This window comes from Dermochelys coriacea, chromosome 1 (genome assembly GCF_009764565.3).
Source record: "Dermochelys coriacea isolate rDerCor1 chromosome 1, rDerCor1.pri.v4, whole genome shotgun sequence".
Lineage (NCBI taxonomy): Eukaryota > Metazoa > Chordata > Testudines > Dermochelyidae > Dermochelys > Dermochelys coriacea.
The window spans coordinates 66,469,549-66,488,263 of record NC_050068.2 but is presented as its reverse complement, the minus strand read 5'-3'; the positions used below and the strand labels follow the sequence as shown (position 1 = coordinate 66,488,263).

Genomic DNA, 18,715 nt, shown 5'->3' with positions numbered 1-18,715 from the left:
TTTTGACTGGTGTACAACACAGCCAGATTTGTTCTGTAGGAAGTTTTTTGATGTACACCCAGAGGGCTAAACATTTGATAATGTGGTAACTTTGAAGATGGGAATTTATGCAACATGTTTTTCTTGGGAGTCCTCTTCTATTTGCCAAATGTGCAGCCCCCTAGTGTATTCTTACATATGTGGGCCTTTTTAAAAGGCAGAATGTTCATTGTTAATAATGTTGATGCTGAGCAGTATTTTGTAATTTTAGTGCAAATAATGATACGTGCTGAGCTAAGATGAATATAATAGGGCAGGATAGGGCTCCAAGTCTCTTAAATACATATTTATTTAGATTTAATAAGACTGTTTCAGTATGTTTATGAAATGCTGACTGATTTTTAAACACATGTGCCAAGGATTAACAGCTGTTTAAGAATTTAATGAATATACAAAACTGTCTTTGATTTAATAAGGTTAGATTTAATATTATCGTGAATTATTTCAAACCTACAAATGATACATTAATTACTAAAGATTAACACTATAGAAAATATAGGTATCATATACTGAAGTTAATCCCTAAATTAATGTTTGTAATCATTCATTGGTATTTAATTAACATAACTTTTAACAGCTCAAGTGGTCAGATAAACATGCTAATTATTTTGATTTTTAGTTTGAATCCGATATACTCTTTGGCTACTAGTGAACATTTTCTGTCAATCACTTGAGCAGAGTATTTCACTGCAATCTGGCTTTTTACAGCAAAGCTACAGGTTGACCTCAGATTCTAATTTTAAATATTAAATGCACTATTTTTATAGCTTTTGGCACCAGAGATACAAGCCCAGAAGGATTCCAGAGCTAAACAGATGAACATTCAACAGATGAATATTTAATTATAGCATCAAGAATTAAGGACCCTAAGTTGGTCTCCACTTTTGCAAGTGAAGAATAGCAGAACCTAACTGTGGGAGCATGGAAGGGGGGGATCAGGCTCTGCAATACGATGCCTCTTCTCCATAACCTTGTAAAGGCCCTTCCATGGGTAGGTACGCCACAGGTATCACATTTCTGATGTGGAACAAACAATCACTGTGTCTGGTATCATCTCCCACCTAATTTAGAAAAGATCTGAGGAATAAATTAATGCTTCCACTTCCAACAACAACTTCTGCCGGACCCCTAAACACACTCCCATGGGAGAGAGGTCAATGGCCAATGTGCAAGTCCATGGTAGCATGACTCTTGAAGAAACTTTGCTTCTATATTTAGGGGACTGGAAAGCAGAGGATCTCTATGGCCATTGGCAGATGCTGGGGCAATCTGCAAATTTTGGAGGCTGAATGTGCATTCCACTTCTTTAGAAGGGCAAACCAAGGAAACTCTCTGAGTCTTAACTCTTTCAATTTCCATGTCTCTACAGAGGAATAACCCACCTAGGGGAGAATCTGGGCCTAAGTTTTCAATAGCTTCATTAGTGGAAAAGTTTAACTTTATTCAACTAAACTTTTAAAGTTGCTCTCTTTCTTAGGTAACTTAAATTTCCTGGATTTCATTAACAATGTGATGGATATTTTTCTCTCCCTTTAAAAATTAATAATAAATTTTGATTAAGATCTGGACATACTGACAAATAATTTATTTCTTGTCCAATTTTTCAGCATGTTTACTTCTCAACTGCTTCCAATAATTTCTACTAAATGTAAATATTAAACAGTTGCATAACCCACACACAAAAAAATTGTTGCTATGCCTCTTTTACTAATCTGTTTCCCATTTAACACACAAAATCTCACACAAACAGAGGAGATATCTGGCAGTGAGCAGAAAAAATTTAAAGTTAAATTATGCTAAATCTATTTACAGCAGTAACTAAGGATTATATTGTACTGATCCAAAGCAGGAAAGGGAAGGTCTACTCTGCCTACCCTGATTAGTCTTTACAGCACACAACAAAGTGCTTACACTTACACTATGATAAGCCTTACTACAACTTAAGTTTAACTGTTCCCAATCTTCAGGATGACAAAATAAATTTCTGCTTTCTTCTTAATTCTTAACAGAGAAGTAAAAAATACAGCATTCACCAGAAGGCCAGACTATGCTGCTTTGTGAGTAGGACAGCCTCTGGTTATTCTTAAGGAATCTAAATGTGTCACGGTTATTTGCCTTTTTCTCTTTGGTATTACATGCTGTATTCTACCTCTAATGCTTCAAAACTAATTTTTTCTTTTCTCTCCTCTCCCTCTCTCTTCTCTGTCTTTACATACATCGGGAAAGCCAAAAAATATTCTCATTTGCATTCAAAGGGATGCAGCTGTATAGTAAGTGCTGGTTAGAGTCACAAATTGGATTTAGGTGGTGTTATGTTGAGGATAGCAACAGCTAATTCCCAGGCACTCTGCCGCCTAGTGCAATTCACAATCCTGAGTTAGAAACCCAATACATCTGTATTGGTTTAAGTGCCTAAAGTGGCAGTTAGGTGCCTAAATCCCTTTGTGAATGTAGCCCTACATCTTTACTTTGCTAGCAGAAAGATTAGGTGAGAATCTATTATTATAACCCATGGGTCAAATTCTTCAGTTATGTATACTGGTGGAAATCTGGAGTAATTCCAATTACTTTAAAATGGGAAAGTAGCATTTGGCTCCTTATCTTTTCCACTGATGTTAAAGCCATTTCTGGGCTTACACTGGAACTTACATTGTCTTATTTAAAACAGGTTAAATGTCTGTTTTTTACAATTTAAAATAGTAGATATTTGGTGAAGAATCTTGGAGGAGATTTTCAAAGACACAAAGGACAGCTAGGTGCCTAAATTCCACTGACAGTCAAATTTGTCTCTTTTTAAATCTTTCCCCTTGTACAAACATGTACACAGAAAGAACACATAAGCCAACATTTTAGTAATCATCGGCAGTTCAGTATACATAAAATATACTTTCTCAGACAAAAACAAGGTTAAGGTGGAGTTAAGGTTGAGACTATATATCAGCCATTTAGGGCTAAATATCTTACAGGGATTTTGTAATTATTTCAGAGATAGGCATTATAAACTCAGGAAGTTTTGAGTTAAAGTTAAATTTAAAAGAAATCCAAACACATTGAGATATGTAAATACACAGTTAAGGCATCCAAACAATATTAATCCTAGCTTATAGTGACATCATGCAATAATCATAGTTCTTCTGGTCTAAGATTAGACACTTGTCATTTTTAAAGACACGTAGGAATCCCACCCCACATCTTGGTGTCACAATAGGGCAGTACTAAGTCTGTCTGGGAGCCTTAACAGTGTATTTCCATATATTAACATTTTTGGATTTCTTTAAAGTTTAACCTTAACTATCACTCTGCTGGGTATAAATTATAATGCCTGTTTTAGCGATAACTGCAACATCCCTGTAATTTATTTTATCCTAATTTACTAATATATACTCTCAACCTTAATTTCACTTGAAAACAGGTTTTGTATGGGAATTTTCTTGTTTTTTTAATTGAAAATGTTGTACATGAACACTTAATAAAAAATCTCTTGCTATTATGTGATATTTCTATTAGTTTGAAGATATCTTTTTTATTTTAATTTTTAGGGCCAGATTCATCAATATGCTCTGGATACTTTATTACACTCTGGAAAACCATAAACCAGTCAGAGCATACTGACTAGTCAACTGAGTTTAGAAAGACTGCATCATCACAGCAGTGCAAAATATAGTGTAAAACCCAGTTTCCTCCTCCAAAATCTCATTCATTCCTATATACCCATGCACCACCACCCTGAATTTTCCCCTCCTTTCTTAACCACCTACATCCTTCTGAACACACAAACACTCATCTTCCCCCCGCCCACCCTCCCTTCTACACCCCTACATTCCTCCAAACACATCTTCCCTAGTTTGCACACACACACCCCATTGCCTATCCTCCTTGTTGAGTAGACCTGATAGTTTTTAAAAAAGAAAAATTTATGAGTATGTACAATAGAACAAACACTATCTTTCATTACTGAAAATGCATCTGTCAGTGGGAGCTGAAGAATAAAATCTCTTTCAGAGAACCCAAAAAGAATTGACTTTTTTCAAAATGGCCACTATCTTCTACTGTTCTCAACAAGGCTATGGCCAGAGGCCTGCCCTCAGTAAGGATGTCCTCTTACAAAATAGCCATTGTCTCTCAAAAGGGAATAAAGCCAACATGCCTTCAGGGAAGATGGTAACCCTCTATGTCTGTCAGGAGGTGACTGGAGACAGTGTCCGTCTTTGTTAAGGGTATCCTCTGGCCTCAATAGCGTTAAGAACAATGGGAGATGGTAGCCAACTGAACCCAGTTTTTCCTGGAATTCTCTGAAATAGAACATTATTCTTCAGCCTCTGCTGAAGAAGAAACATTCAGGTATGAAGAATAACACCAAAACAGGACAATTATTCCTAAATAAACAATTTTCAAATTAGACTTCACTATTGCAATGTTCAGGATTTTAGATCAAGTATTCAAAAGCTAGGAAATTCTAAAAGTTAAGATTGCAACATTAACTCTGCCATGTTGCATATATAATATGGTACAATTTTCATTAATAATAAATACAGTAGAACCTCAGAGTTATGAACACCAGAGTTATGAACTGATCAGTCACCCCCACACCTCATTTGAAATCTGAAGTATACAATCAGGCAGCAGCAGAGACAAAAAAATAAAATAAGAAAGCAAATACAGTACAGTACTGTATTAAATGTAAATTACTAAAAAAAATTAAGGGGAACTATAAAAAAAGATTTGCAAAAATAAGGAAACTGCTTCCGTGCTTGTTTAATTTAAATTAAGATGGTTAAAAGCATCATTTTTCTTCTTTATAGCAAAGTTTCAAGGCTGTATTAAGTTAATGTTCAGTTGTAAACTTTTGAAAGAACAACCATAATATTTTGTTCAGAGTTACAAATATTTCAGAGTTATGAAAAACCTCCATTCCCAAGGTGTTCAGAACTCTGAGGTTCTATTGTAGTAACGTTTTGCACTGAAAAACTGAGAGAGCAGAAAAAAAAAGCAATGTTGCCAATTGATGGTGCCCAAAGCAATTTTAACTTTTGTTTGCTAGAGGTCGCAATCTCAAAGCCTTGCCTAAAGAAGTTTAGCCAGAATTTTTTAAATGGAAAAAGCACTTTTTACCCCTTTCAAAATCAAAAGAGCTGAAGGGAATTAGTTAAAACTTTCTGAACATATTTGCCTTTGGACACATAGCAAGTATTTAAAACATCAGTCCAAAAGCATAGGAATTTAACTGAAATTGGTCGGCAACTATTCTCATGCCAATCCTCTCTAAAACTGTTAGGACCATATCCTAAGAATATACTGTTATTCATACATGCAGAATTTAAACTATCAGTGGAATATTGGTGGAAAAGAGAAGGGAGGCTGGCATTTTATGAAATAATTATTTCAAAGGTGCAAGAGACAATTTTCAAAGTTACTTGGCAAATAAAAAGATATTCCTTCTTCAGATTAGAAAAAAAAATGATAGTATTATAAATTTATAGACCAAAGGCCAAATCCTAGAAATGGAGCAAAGCCCTTTAATGTGGGCTTTGCTCACATCAACAAAAAAAGTCACAGGACTAACAGTCAGAATCCTCAACACCAACAGGCCACAGACCCTAAGAATGGAGCAGCAGAAACAACACATGCTTTTTCTATATGTGGGGTTTAGGAACGGTGGATTTGTATAGTGGCCACTTTTTGTGAAAACTCACACTGCAGAGACTATCGCTGAGATTTTCTTCACAGTATGAAAGGTGATGCAGTCCTTCTGCTGCACCTGGCCTGCACAGTTTTAAGATTCTTTTGAACCTTATTTGGGTAGGCGAGGCATCCAAGGATTTGGCCCAATGAGACTGCCAAACTTCAGTTTTTACATAAAAACTGGTTTGAGTTATGAAAGTTCACAATAACCCACAAGGAGGAGGGCTGAAGTTAAATATTCTGTTAAAACACCCAAGTCTTCCTATATTAGGTTTTTCTAAGGTGCCCATTAATGATCTATTTAAAAAACACTACAATTTTAAATCTTTCAACTTATAAAACACTCTCTCTCTTTAGTAGGGTAGAGATACTGTGCACTAAGTTTTAGCCAGCAACAGTTTTTACCCTACAATTATTAAACTTCACAAACACAGAGGTTAACGGACTGCCCTGGCATAAGAACACACTTGCAAACTGCATTCACTTTTCCAGTCTGGGAACAGGTATAAGAAATGTATAAATCTGAATTTTTCACACAGCTCCCATAATTCAAAATAAAATGGGATATTTTAATTAATCAACTTTGAGAAACTGTTGATTAATAACATACTATTAAAGAAAAAGTTAACATTTGAAATATTAGGAGTTGTGGGTTATATGTTGCTTGATTGCCTTGATTTCAATGGGATTATTCATGTAAGTAAGGCTAGCAGAATTTGGTCCTAAATTTCTACAACACATTTACAGATTTAAATAAAGATTTTCTGATGTCACAGCATAACTTTGTTACATTGGGCATATGCTCCCCTCCATTCTGTGTAGCACAGGGAAGCAGATGGAATTAAACGTAGCTTGGCATGCTGCACGGGGCTGCTATGCAGCATCATCTCCTAGTAACACATAGCCACTATCAGCTCCTTTGGAAAACACACACAGCACAGTTGCAACATAAGAAAAAAGGGCATGTCATCTTCAGGAAAGGGTAGTAGTCAGGGAACATCTGTTATACATGGAGTGTTCTCAGTATAAAGAACTGTAACATGATGAAATATGCATCAGAAGTTCCTGCTGCGCTCAGGAGCAATAAGTCTCTTTCACAACATATGAAGCCCACTTGGGGCAGGGAAGTTATATAAGTATAGCTGCTGGGATCAAGGGGAAGCGGTAGCAGGACATGGAAGCCAGCTCAGCTGCCATTTTGGATTTGGGGGTATCTGATAAGTGTATGGTGGCAGAGTACATTGAGTACATATACATACACATTGAGTATATATACATCAGCATCCCTGGGGTTTAGACCCAACTTGTAATTAGTATTAATCAGTTACTGTTGTTACAGCACCGTGTCTAAGCAAAGCCCTCTATAAATGCTAAGTAGTATTATTATATTACATGGATTCTTGCCTCGGAGCACTCAGCAGTCCACACCTCCTGCCAATTCTGCACCACAGCCAGCCATGTCTCATAGCAGAGAGGATGCTCACTGACAAAAAAGCCTTGGGATTATTCAATGCAAATTTTCCCCTTCTGTGCATTTTAATGTAGGAAGGCAGGATATGGCCCATCATCACATTTTATTATGTACTTGCTCTAATTATGTAATTTAAATAACTGGATACACACACAAACATAGACACATACTTTTAAATAAAATTGAATTCCATACAAGAAACTATAATCAAGGAAGGGAAAGTTATAATATAAGTCCACCAAACCAAGAACTTTCTCAGAAAAAGGGTACAATCCTGTCACAAGAGTATGGGTTTTATGAAGTCAACCTGAATTCATATGTGTACACCTAAAACTTCTATTAACAAAAGTAAGCACAACAGAATAGCTCTTTACTACACAGAAAAATGTATAAAACCTAAAACAATAAGAACTGTCTCCTTTTTGGTTGCCTTGTTCCAAAGTTGTTGATCTCTCAATGCCCCCATTTTTCTTTCCATTTACAGAAAGAATCTGAAAGAACACTGTTAGCTCAAGATAATAATTTTGACACAGAAGTGCTTCATCTTACTGAGCACTGTGAGCCTTTTCTCTGCTTTTCATGCAGTAAAAAAGCACAAAGCTCTACTATGTGAAATACTTATGAATTCCAAGACTTCCAAGAACAAATCACAGTACTATGACTTTGTCCCTGACTACAGCTAAGGTGGTTTCAAAATAGGGATTGAAGAAAAAAGGTATAGAGGCTTAAACTGGGGGTGAGGGTATAAAGGAGTGGCTGGGGGGTGACTTCTGCATTTTCAGCTTTCAGAAATACATGTAGAAATGAGTAATTACAGTAGAATCTTACCCTTTACAACCAGAGTTCAAACACAAGACCTGTTGTTAAACAGTTGTGAGCTTGAGGAATATCCAAAATACTGATGTGCAAACAAGCACACCAAGCAAACAACATTTGAAATGGAGTATTCAGAGTAGCAGCCATGTTACTCTGTATTCGCAAAAAGAAAAGGAGTAAATTTGTTAGAAAAGGAATACTTGTGGCACTTTAGAGACTTTTTGAAATGGAGTAGCAGTTTATCCAGGTCAGGTTTCAATCCCTTCCCCTATAAGAATTCATCAGCATCAGATAGTAAATTAATCTGGTGCTGAAACTTTGTCTACAAAATAAAAGCAAAGATATATAAGGAAAAATATGGAAATCTTTTCACAACTGACCCTTCAAATAGCAGGTCTGGGAGCCAGTCCCACAGGACAAGTCTTCTTTCCCACAGGCAATGGGGAGAAGGTCCCTGGAGGAGAAGAGCAGACTGGCAGGCTTGGAGTAGAACTGGGAAAGTACAGCTGTCTGGCCTGGCCAACCTCCAGTTAAAAAGGAAGGTGAATTGTTGGGAGAAAAAACGAAGTAGCCTGTAAAATGTTGTCTGACAAAGTGGCATAACACAACAAATGGTGCATATACAGTGCCCTGCTCTCTAATTATCCCCCCTTTGTATTGCAAAGACACATTTCTATTTCCATATAGATACATAAGTACTTTTCGGTATGTTTTGAAAGTCAGTTATAGAGAGTTTCCCCCTAATTTTTTGCCTAAATAGTTTTATTTAGTCTCTCCCATATACTTAAGTACACTGCCAAAACACCAGGATATCCTAGTGGTGAGCCCAGACAAAATGAAACATGTCCTTGGTTGAAAACCTGGTCTGGATGAACCCAACTCCAATTGAAACGCAGCTTGTGGTAATAGTAGATAGAGGTATTCTCATGCAAAGTGTGCTGCTCACTGACTCTTCAACTACTGTAACATCTGCCTACATTTATCCGTTTTATATATAATATAAAGGCAGTAAATAGATAGAGACATTAACCTGACCTCTTCTCCCATCAGAGGGTCAACACTTCATATAATTTTTCTGCCCATTTTTAGCATAGTATTTTCTTCCTCATTCTGCTCCCCCTTTTATCCTACTGCTAGAACTCACAAAAGCTTCAAATACTTGAGGGGAGCATATTGGTGGAGGGAGCCAGCTTGCAAGAATTCTCTTGTCTTTATGGCAGAAACCAAGCATAGAGGCTTGGATCCAGCTTCTCAGCAGCTGTTATTGTCTCTGGCCTGACATCACAAAATGCCATCTGAGAACCTACTCTCAATACGGAATTGAGACTGAAAATGCAGAAATTCAATCTAAAAATTAACTGGTAGACTCAAGTTTAAAAACACAACATGCAAACAAAAAGGGGATTCATTATTAAAGGACTTTTAACGGGATGGGACAAAAAAAACAAAAACAAACAAACCCTTCCTCTTGCAATATAATAAACACACTGTACATCCTCCAATATCAGTAAATAAGAGCTGGATGTCAGACGGGCTCAGGCTTAGTTTTGTTCAAAATATAATTTGGGGGTAAGTTCTCCCATCATATAACATACAGAAATAGATACTTCTCAGAATCATACATTTTAGATGTTATGATCATTTGGTCTGGCCTCCTGCATAACAAAGGCCACAGAATTTCATCCAACAGTTCTTGCATCTAGCCCAACAACTTGTGGCTAAAGCATATCTTTTATGCTCATTAACCTTACAGGAGAGGCTGCTGTGAAATATTAGAGGGGCAGCACATTTGCAGAGATTAGTTCAGATCTATATTTTTGGTCAGAAAGTCTTGGTTTTGGCTTGTCTTTAAAATCCTATCCTACCTTTAAAATCCTTGAACAAGTATTTAGTGCTATAAGCATTCAAAATAGACAACTTAAAAGATCACCAGGAAAACTTTTTAAGCAAAAGTGGACTTCAGCAAAGCCATTTGAGTATTATTATTACCAAAAATGCTAGATGACTGTGTCAAAAGCAGTAATACATCAATGGAAAGTTACAATGTTCAGTCTGTTCAGTGCATCTAGTACTTTCCTGAGGAGGACATGGCCAGCGGTACAGCTGATCAGACTCTCAAGCTTAGAAGTGCTGTTTTCTTGAACAATCTACTGATAAGAACATAAGAATGGCCATACTGGGTCAGACCAATGGTCCATCTAGCCCAGTATTCTGACAGTGGCCAATGACAGATATTTCAGAAGGAATGAACAGAACAGGTAATCATCAAATTATCTATCCCGTCTCCCATTCCCAGCTTCTGGCAAACAGAGGCTAGGGACACTTCAGGGCATGGTTTTGCATCCATGCCCATCCTGGCTAGTAGCCATTGATGAACCTATCCTCCATAAACCTATCTAGTTCTTTTTTGGACCCTGTTATAGTCTTGGCCTTCACAACATATTCTGGTAAAGAGCTCCACAGGTAGACTATAAGTTGTGTGAATAAATATTTCCTTTTGTTTGTTTTAAACCTGCTGCCTATTAATTTCATCCGGTATCCCCTACTTCTTCTGCCTGAAAGGGGGTTTCAAAGAGGATGGCTCTAGACTGTTCTCAATGGTAGCAGATGACAGAACGAGGAGTAATGGTCTCAAGTTGCAATGGGGGAGGTTTAGATTGGATATTAGGAAAAACTTTTTCACTAAGAGGGTGGTGAAACACTGGAATGCGTTACCTAGGGAGGTGGTAGAATCTCCTTCCTTAGAGGTTTTTAAGGTCAGGCTTGACAAAGCCCTGGCTGGGATGATTTAACTGGGACTTGGTCCTGCTTTGAGCAGGGGGTTGGACTAGATGACCTTCTGGGGTCCCTTCCAACCCTGATATTCTATGATTCTATGATTCTATGATTCTGTTATGAGGAGTAAATAACACTTACTTATTTATTTTCTCCACACCAGTCATGATTTTATAGACCTCTATCATATTCCTCCTAAGTCCTCTCTTTTCCAAGCTGAAAACTCCTCGTCTTATCTCTCCTCATATGGAAGCTGTTCCATACCCCTAATCATTTTTGTTGCCCTTTTATGTACCTTTTCCAATTCCAATATATCTTTTTTGAGATGGGGCGACCACATCTGCATGCAGTATTCAAGATGTGGACATATCATGGGTTTATATACAGGCAATATGATATTTCCTGTCTTATTATCTAACATTTTGTTAGCTTTTTTAACTGTCTATGCACATTGAGTGGATGTTGTCAGAGAACTATCCACAATGATTCCAAGATCTCTTTCTTGAGTGGTAACAGCTATTTAATACCCCATCATTTTATATGTATCGTTGGGATTATGTTTTCCAATGTGCATTACTTTGTATTTATCAACACTGAATTTCATCTGCCAATCTGTTGCCCATTCACCCAGTTTTGTGAGATCCCTTTGTAACTCTTCACAGTCTGCTTTGGCCTTAACTATCTGGGGTAGTTTTGTATAATCTGGAAATGTTGCCACCTTACTTTTTACCCCTTTTTCCAGATCATTTATGAATATGTTGGACAATACTGGTCCCAGTACTGAGCCTTTGGGGACATCACTATTTGCCGCTCTCCATTCTGAAAACTGACAGTTTATTCCTGTCCCTTGTTTCCTATCTTTTAAGCAGTTACTGATCCATGAGAGAACCTTCTCTCTTATCCCATGACTCCTTACTTTGCTTAAGAGCCTTTGGTGAGGGACCTTGTCAAAGGCTTTATCAAAATCTAAGTACACTATATCCATTGGATCACCCTTGTCCACATGCTTGTTGACCCCCTAAAAAATTATAGTAGATTGGTGAGTCATGATTTCTCTTTACAAAAACCATGTTGACTTCCCCAATAAATCATATTCATCGATGTGGCTGATAATTCTGTTCTTTACTATAGTTTCAACCAATTTGCCTCGTACTGAAGTTAGGCTTACCAGCCCGTATTTGCCAGGATTGCCTCTGAAGCCTTTTTGCAAAATTGGCATCACATTAGCTATCCTCCAGTACAGAAGCTGATTTAAGCGATAGGTTATATACTACAGTTAGTAGTGCTGAAATTTCACATTTGAGTTCCTTCAGAATTCTTGGTGAATACCATCTTGACCTGGTAATTTATTACTGTTTAATTTTTCAATTTTTTCAAAAACCCTTCTCTAATGGCACATCAATCCATGACAGTTCCTCAGATTTGTCATCTAAAAAGAATGGCTCAGGTTTGAAATCTCCCTCACATCCTCAGCTGTGAAGACCTTATCTTCCTTGAGTGCTCCTTTAGCATCTCGATCATACAGGGGCCCACTGGTTGTTTAGCAGGCTTCCTGCTTCTGATGTACTTAATTATTTTTTTTGCTGTTATTTTTTGAGTCTTTGTCTAGCTTTTCTTCCAAATTCTTTTTTGGCCTTCCTAATTATATTTTTACACTTCACTTGCCAGAGTTTACACTCCTTTCTAATTTCTTTAATGGGATTTAACTTCTACTTTTTAAAGGATGCTTTTTGTCTCTATCTGCTTTTTTTACTTTGTTGTTTAGCCATGTTGGCATTTTTTTGGTCCTCTTACTATATTTTTTAATTTGGGGTATACATTTAAATTGAGCTTCTATTATGGTATCTTTAAAAGGCTTCCATGCAGCTTGCAGGGATTTTAGTTTTGGCATTGCACCTTTTAATTTCTGTTTAACTAGCTTCCTCATTTTTGTGTAGCTCCCCTTTCTGAAATTAAATGGTGCCGGGGTGGGCCGTTTTGGTGTTTCTCGCTCCCCTTCACAGGGATGTAAAATTTTATTATGCTATGGTCACTATTACCAAGCGGTTCAGCTATGTTCAGCTCTTGGACAAGATCCTGTACTCCACTTAAGACAAAATCAAGAATTGCCTCTCCTCTTGTGGGTTCCAAGAAGCAGTCACTTAAGGTGTCAAGAAACTTTATCTCTGTATCCTGCCCTGATGTGACATGTATCCAGTCAATATGGGGATAACTGAAATCCCCCATTACTACTGAGTTCTTTAAATGTTTATAACCTTTCTAATCTCCCTGAGCACTTCACAGTCACTATCACCATTCTGGTCAGGTGGTCAGTAGTATATCCCTACTGCTATAGTCTTATTATTCAAGCATGGACTTCCTATCCATAGAGATTCTATGGTACAGTTTGGTTCATTTAAGATTTTTACTTCATTTGACTCTATGCTTTATTTCATATATAGCACCACTCTCCCAACAGTACGACCTATTCTGTCCTTCTGATATATTTTGTACCCTGGTATTACCATGTTACATTGGTTATGCTCATTCCACCAAATTTCTGTGATACCTATTATATCAATATCCTCATTTAGTATGAGGCACTCAAGTTCACCCATCTTAATACTTAGACTTCTAGCATTTGTACATAAGCACTTTAAAATATTTTCACTTTTTAGCTATGTGCCATTATGTGATGTAATTGAATGGGACTCTTTTTCATTTGACTGTTTCTCATCAGAACCTACGCACTGCACAAAATTAAGAAACCTTTGGAGCTGAGCATAAAAGCCATAAATAAATAATAAAAGCCACAGTGGGTTCTGAGTCTTAAACTAAAATCCCCATTGTTAAAATGATACCGCATTACCCAAATATCTCACAGGGTGTTGGTAACTGATTTGATCAGAGACAGCTGGCTAGATAGGTCGTTTCCTCGATACAGCAGCTTTGTTGCTAGCATTTCCCATGGCAACTGCTTACATAAAACTACAGATGTGCTTGCTTAAATCATAGAAGTCAGAAAAGGAGTGGGAACACCAGGGAATGTATGATAAGGAACAAATCTGATAGGGATAAAACCTCATTTATTTTGGGCACTATCAAATAGTTTCTATACTCTATAATTCTAGAAACTGATACTTCTAAATCAGAATGAGAAAAGTCCCTCAAAAGGTAAGAGACTCTGTGTATAAACAAGTTGGCGTTGCTCTGGGTCTGGATAACACTGAATCAGATGAAAGTGAAGAATGGGTATTGCGTGCAAGTCCTGACATACAACAGCAAGGTAGTCTCTTACCTGACCATGTTAGGGGTAACCAAGTTGGAGTGGATGATACTCTTGGACATAAAGATTCTTAGATGGCGTCAGAACAAGTAGTGCAGTCTGACAGCTATTCACATTCTGGGCACAGAGAGAATGTGATAGAAGATGTTCTGTCCAGGGGGGAAAACCTATGGGAGGAAGCAATGTTGAACAAAATATTTCACAGGTTGTGTCAGTTTTGGGGGGACTCCCAACCTGAATCAGTTTCTCAGCAGAGGCAATCACCAAACTGTGAGAAGGAATTTCTCCACAATCTTCTTGTTTGGATATCTCATTAAACTAGTGCACTTGTATAACAACCCATTATTCCAAATCGCACGAAAAGCATTGGTGATGGTGTGAGAGAGCAGAACAGAATTGTGCCTGATCTTTCCTCACTGACCATCAAGGGCTGAATTTCAGACAATTAAATAGATCCCAATGGCTTTTAATTATCCTGGGGACCTCAGGAATTGTGACAAGGCTGTCAATGGGGAGATCAGAAAAATTCTTGGTCAAAAATTCTGATAATCTCATGCTTACTATTGGGGAATCAATGCAGAGTACTGGATTTTAAGAACAAATTATCACACTCTTGCTCAAAGAGTGGAAAAAATCAACAACCTACAACAGACTTTAAAGGACTTTATTCTGTGAACAAACTCAAGAGTTCAGAATATTCTTTGAGATGTTAAAATACTGATAATGTTTTTGTTATAAGATTGTTGCAGGTAGCGCTACTTCAGTTAAAATGCTTATGTATTTTTGTGGTAAGAAGAAAGAAGTATTATATTTGGGGGCTGATGCTTTGGTATCTCTTATTTTTCTTGCGGGTTCATTTTGCCCCTTTATACTGGTTAGCTGTGTTGTATAAATTAGGGCAAAACTGTACCCTCTAGCAGAGAAACCTGATAAGCAGATTATAGGGTTTAAGGAGTCTCTGACATGAATCTTGAAGAATTTTCTTTTAATCTTCCTCTCAGGAGGCTCCTCTGTCCTTTCTTCTCTCTCAAGAATAAAGTTATTGTTAACTAGGCAACAGCATTTATACAAACTCCTCCTGTGAGGTGTGGATGAAAAGCAAACTTTGATATCATATATTTTTGATACCACACCTTGTGTTACAGCAAATATTGAACAAGGATATTAGATTCAGAGAGACTTGATCTCAAAAGTAATTTTGACAATAAAATAATAAAATAATTTTATGTAGGAAAAAGTAGGAAAACCGCTACCAAAATAGAAATGAAAATAAACCAAAATAGAAATGAAATAGAAATCCTTCAGCATTCTAACTAGGAAAAGGATTTAAGAGTTATTAGAAAAATATCCAGCTTTGTGGATAGCTGCAAGAAATGGAAAATAGATTTCTAGGATGCACTAACAGAAGGATGGAACACAAATTATTTTGCTATTGTACTAGCCATTTTCTAGATACCATTTAGAATATGATTTTCAGTTCTGGTCACCTTTTCCAGGAAAGGTATTATTGCCCTTATGTTTAAACCATAGGCATCAAAAAGAATGATTCCAGTATTTAAAAAATACTATTGGAAAAAAATACTATGAGCTATTTCAGTTGGAGCAGTGAAAAGTTTCAAGGTAACTTAATAGGAACTATTCATAGCTGTTAAAAGTGTTTAAAGGGAATGAGTTCAAACTGTTCTGTCTGGTGAAAGGGTTAAAATAACTCAGGGACACAACCTAAAAATGAGGCATAAACAAAAAATTCTGGCAAAACCATAAGCATATTGAATAAGTTGCTTAGTAAGAATAGTGAATCAGATAGTATAAATAAGATTAAAAGACAGCTAGATATTTTTATAGAAAGAGAGGACTGAAGTATACAGCAGGATGGCTTCACTGAAATAACTGAATGGAGACATGCTTGTTTAGTATACAAGACTTATTGTTCCAGTGACTTTTTTTAAAGCATGTGGGTTGTTTTTTTCCATTAGGGGCCAATGTCTAGTTTTGATAAAAATTCTCTCATTTGCAGTTTCTCCCATATTTAATAGTACTGAGACCAGCGCAAAACAAAAAGTGCCACCTGTAGACTTCCCCTTCAAAATCAAACTTTCTTAACAGCAGATGTATTTGAGCTTTGCTCTCCACTGTCTCTTTCCTTTGGTGGAAGCCGAAACCTGAACTGGGTTGCGCAGATCCCCATAACCAGCCAGAAGCTATTTCTATCCTAGACAATTGTTTTCATAAAATTTCCCATTTTGCTAGCACTGTGTGGCTGTACAGGTGGTAGCGTAAGTGTAGATCAACCACTGACATTTAACCATCATGTTGTCTAGACCTGCTCTGAGCCAGGTTAGATGACACAGTTGTTAACATATCAGTAACCAGTTCACATGAGTGTTCCTGCTGCTGCTACCATAGCTGGGACTGGAGCTACACTTCAGATAGGAATGCTTGGAAAATATATACAAAAGTTTGCAGACACAAACTCAGGCCAAGAGTTTCAAAACCCTAACATTAAGTTCCTGAATCGATTTAAGCATGGTCTAATTAAAAAGTGCTGAACACCTACTAATTCTAATTGAACTCAGATCAACAAAAGCAACAGCATTTTAAATATACTTAAACAAACACCACCTGGCTTAAATTTTTGTTACAAATTGATGGTTTTCCATCCTTGAGTGCAACCCAGAATGATGACAGAGCCAGCACTTCTGCTACCACTTTGAGCTCTGGGCTAGACAATTGGTTTTGGGCCACTCTTCCATCTCTTTTACCCTGGAAGACAATTTTTCTTCATGGAAAACAAGACCATTTTCTTTCACTATCTTACTTGTCACACGTCTCCTCCCACAAACTGGCCTTTTCATTCAAAAAACAAAACCCATTTTCTGAAGAGAAAGAATATACTAGTGCAGGTAGAATTATTGAGCCCAATACTGCTCGCATTAAAATCAACAGAAAAACAATCATGGATTCAGCAGGAAGAGAATTGGGCTTTTGGGCTTCATTCCTGCAATGATCTCTGCATGGATTGAACCTCTGTGTCCATATGAAGTTCAGTGAAGGTTTGGAACCCTAGTCTATATAACTCCACCATCCATTTTGTTCCTGAAGAACTCACAGGAAACAACAAATATCTTTACCCTTTTTAATTACATTTGAAAAATAGCTCCCTTTGCCATCTCTATGTTTACATTTAATTTGTTGTGCAAAACCCCCCAAAATAGATTTACCTAAATGCCTCCTGCTGATATTCAGCAACAGATTGCACTTAATATTCATAGTTCAATTTCTATATAAAAAGAAACTGAGGAATTAATATGAGCCAACTGCATGAATAGTTTTTTGATTAATAGGACCCCTCATCCAGATATGATGACAAATGCAAACTTCTGAATAGCTCTTTGCATGATTACAAAAATAAGCAATACGAATGGTTGACTAAATTTGCTTAATAGTCTTCTTGTATTCTGACCTGTACCTGGCTTGATGCGTATAACATGTTGCTGCACAAAATGCAATAATACAAACTCTGTCTTTTAACCTTTTTCTAAAAATGCACCAGTTTTGTTTAGATTATTAGAACATAACTTTCCTAATTCCACTTTTTTTTAGTCTTTTGGAATTCCATTGTACTTTCAGGTTACCTGTTAAAGTAACCTGTTGAAGCCTGGAGACCCTGTCCTCTGTTTTCTATACAAAAACTGAGAAACTTAGATCCATGTTCAAACAGTTTCTTTCTTTTTTTTTTTTAAAAAGTCCAGCACTGCATCTTTATACAGATCAATGTCCAATTATAAGCAGAGTCACTGTGGTAAAAGGTCAGGAAAAAAATAATCTTTCTGGCATTTATTACTTGGAAAACAAGGCCTTGTATGAGGTCAACCCTCCAATACACACAGAATAAATTATACTGCAGCATTATAAATATTTTACAAAACAAAAACTATATTGCAATCTCAACATGATCAGAAAAATGAAGTAGAGCGTGTATTTGCTGATGAATGTGCTACAGATCAGACTGTGCTAGAGGCAAAAATCTAGTTCCAATTAATCATCAATTAATAAAAAGCTTATAATGTATTTCTGCTTAATTATAAATATAGCTTCTCATTAAGAATGATTTAATTAATCAATTTTTAAATATCCTTAACATTGTGAATCACTTTCCACACAACAGACTAAAATGACTAACAGATATGTGACAGTAAATTCAAAAGAATTCATTTGTTCATTTCCTCATTGCTTTTGAGACTACAAACAAAACACACAAACATACATGATGCTAGAACTTTCAGTTTGGCTGACATTGTTAGGAAAAGTCATATTTATTTTGAAATAGCAGATATAATTAGTGAAAAGGCATAAAAAAAAAGAATTGGACACAGACTTTGAGGCAATAAACATGCTTATTTATCAGAATGTATGCTTATAGAGCATTGCCGCTGTCCTAGTATAAATCATTGTAGCAGCTTAACGGACACTTATCTGCTTCATTCTTAGGGTGTGAATGAAATGATTATATTGAAAATCGTATGATGCAATTATTTGACACTTCACTTCTTATATTGCGATGAATAGTGAAGTCAATATTACAAATAGGAAAATATAGCCTTGAACTGAAAATTTCTTTTGATCCAGTTTTTTTTTTCCTGATATCCAAGGTCTTTTCTTAAACC

The 18,715-nt window shown here is 36.6% G+C and overlaps 1 protein-coding gene across 3 annotated transcripts in view; it reads right to left on the bottom strand.

Moving 5' to 3' along the window:
• The window catches only part of PCDH17 (protocadherin 17), a 106,255-nt gene that overhangs the window by 58,371 nt on the left and 29,169 nt on the right, over positions 1-18,715 (bottom strand). The gene's annotated exons all lie outside the window — the stretch shown is intronic.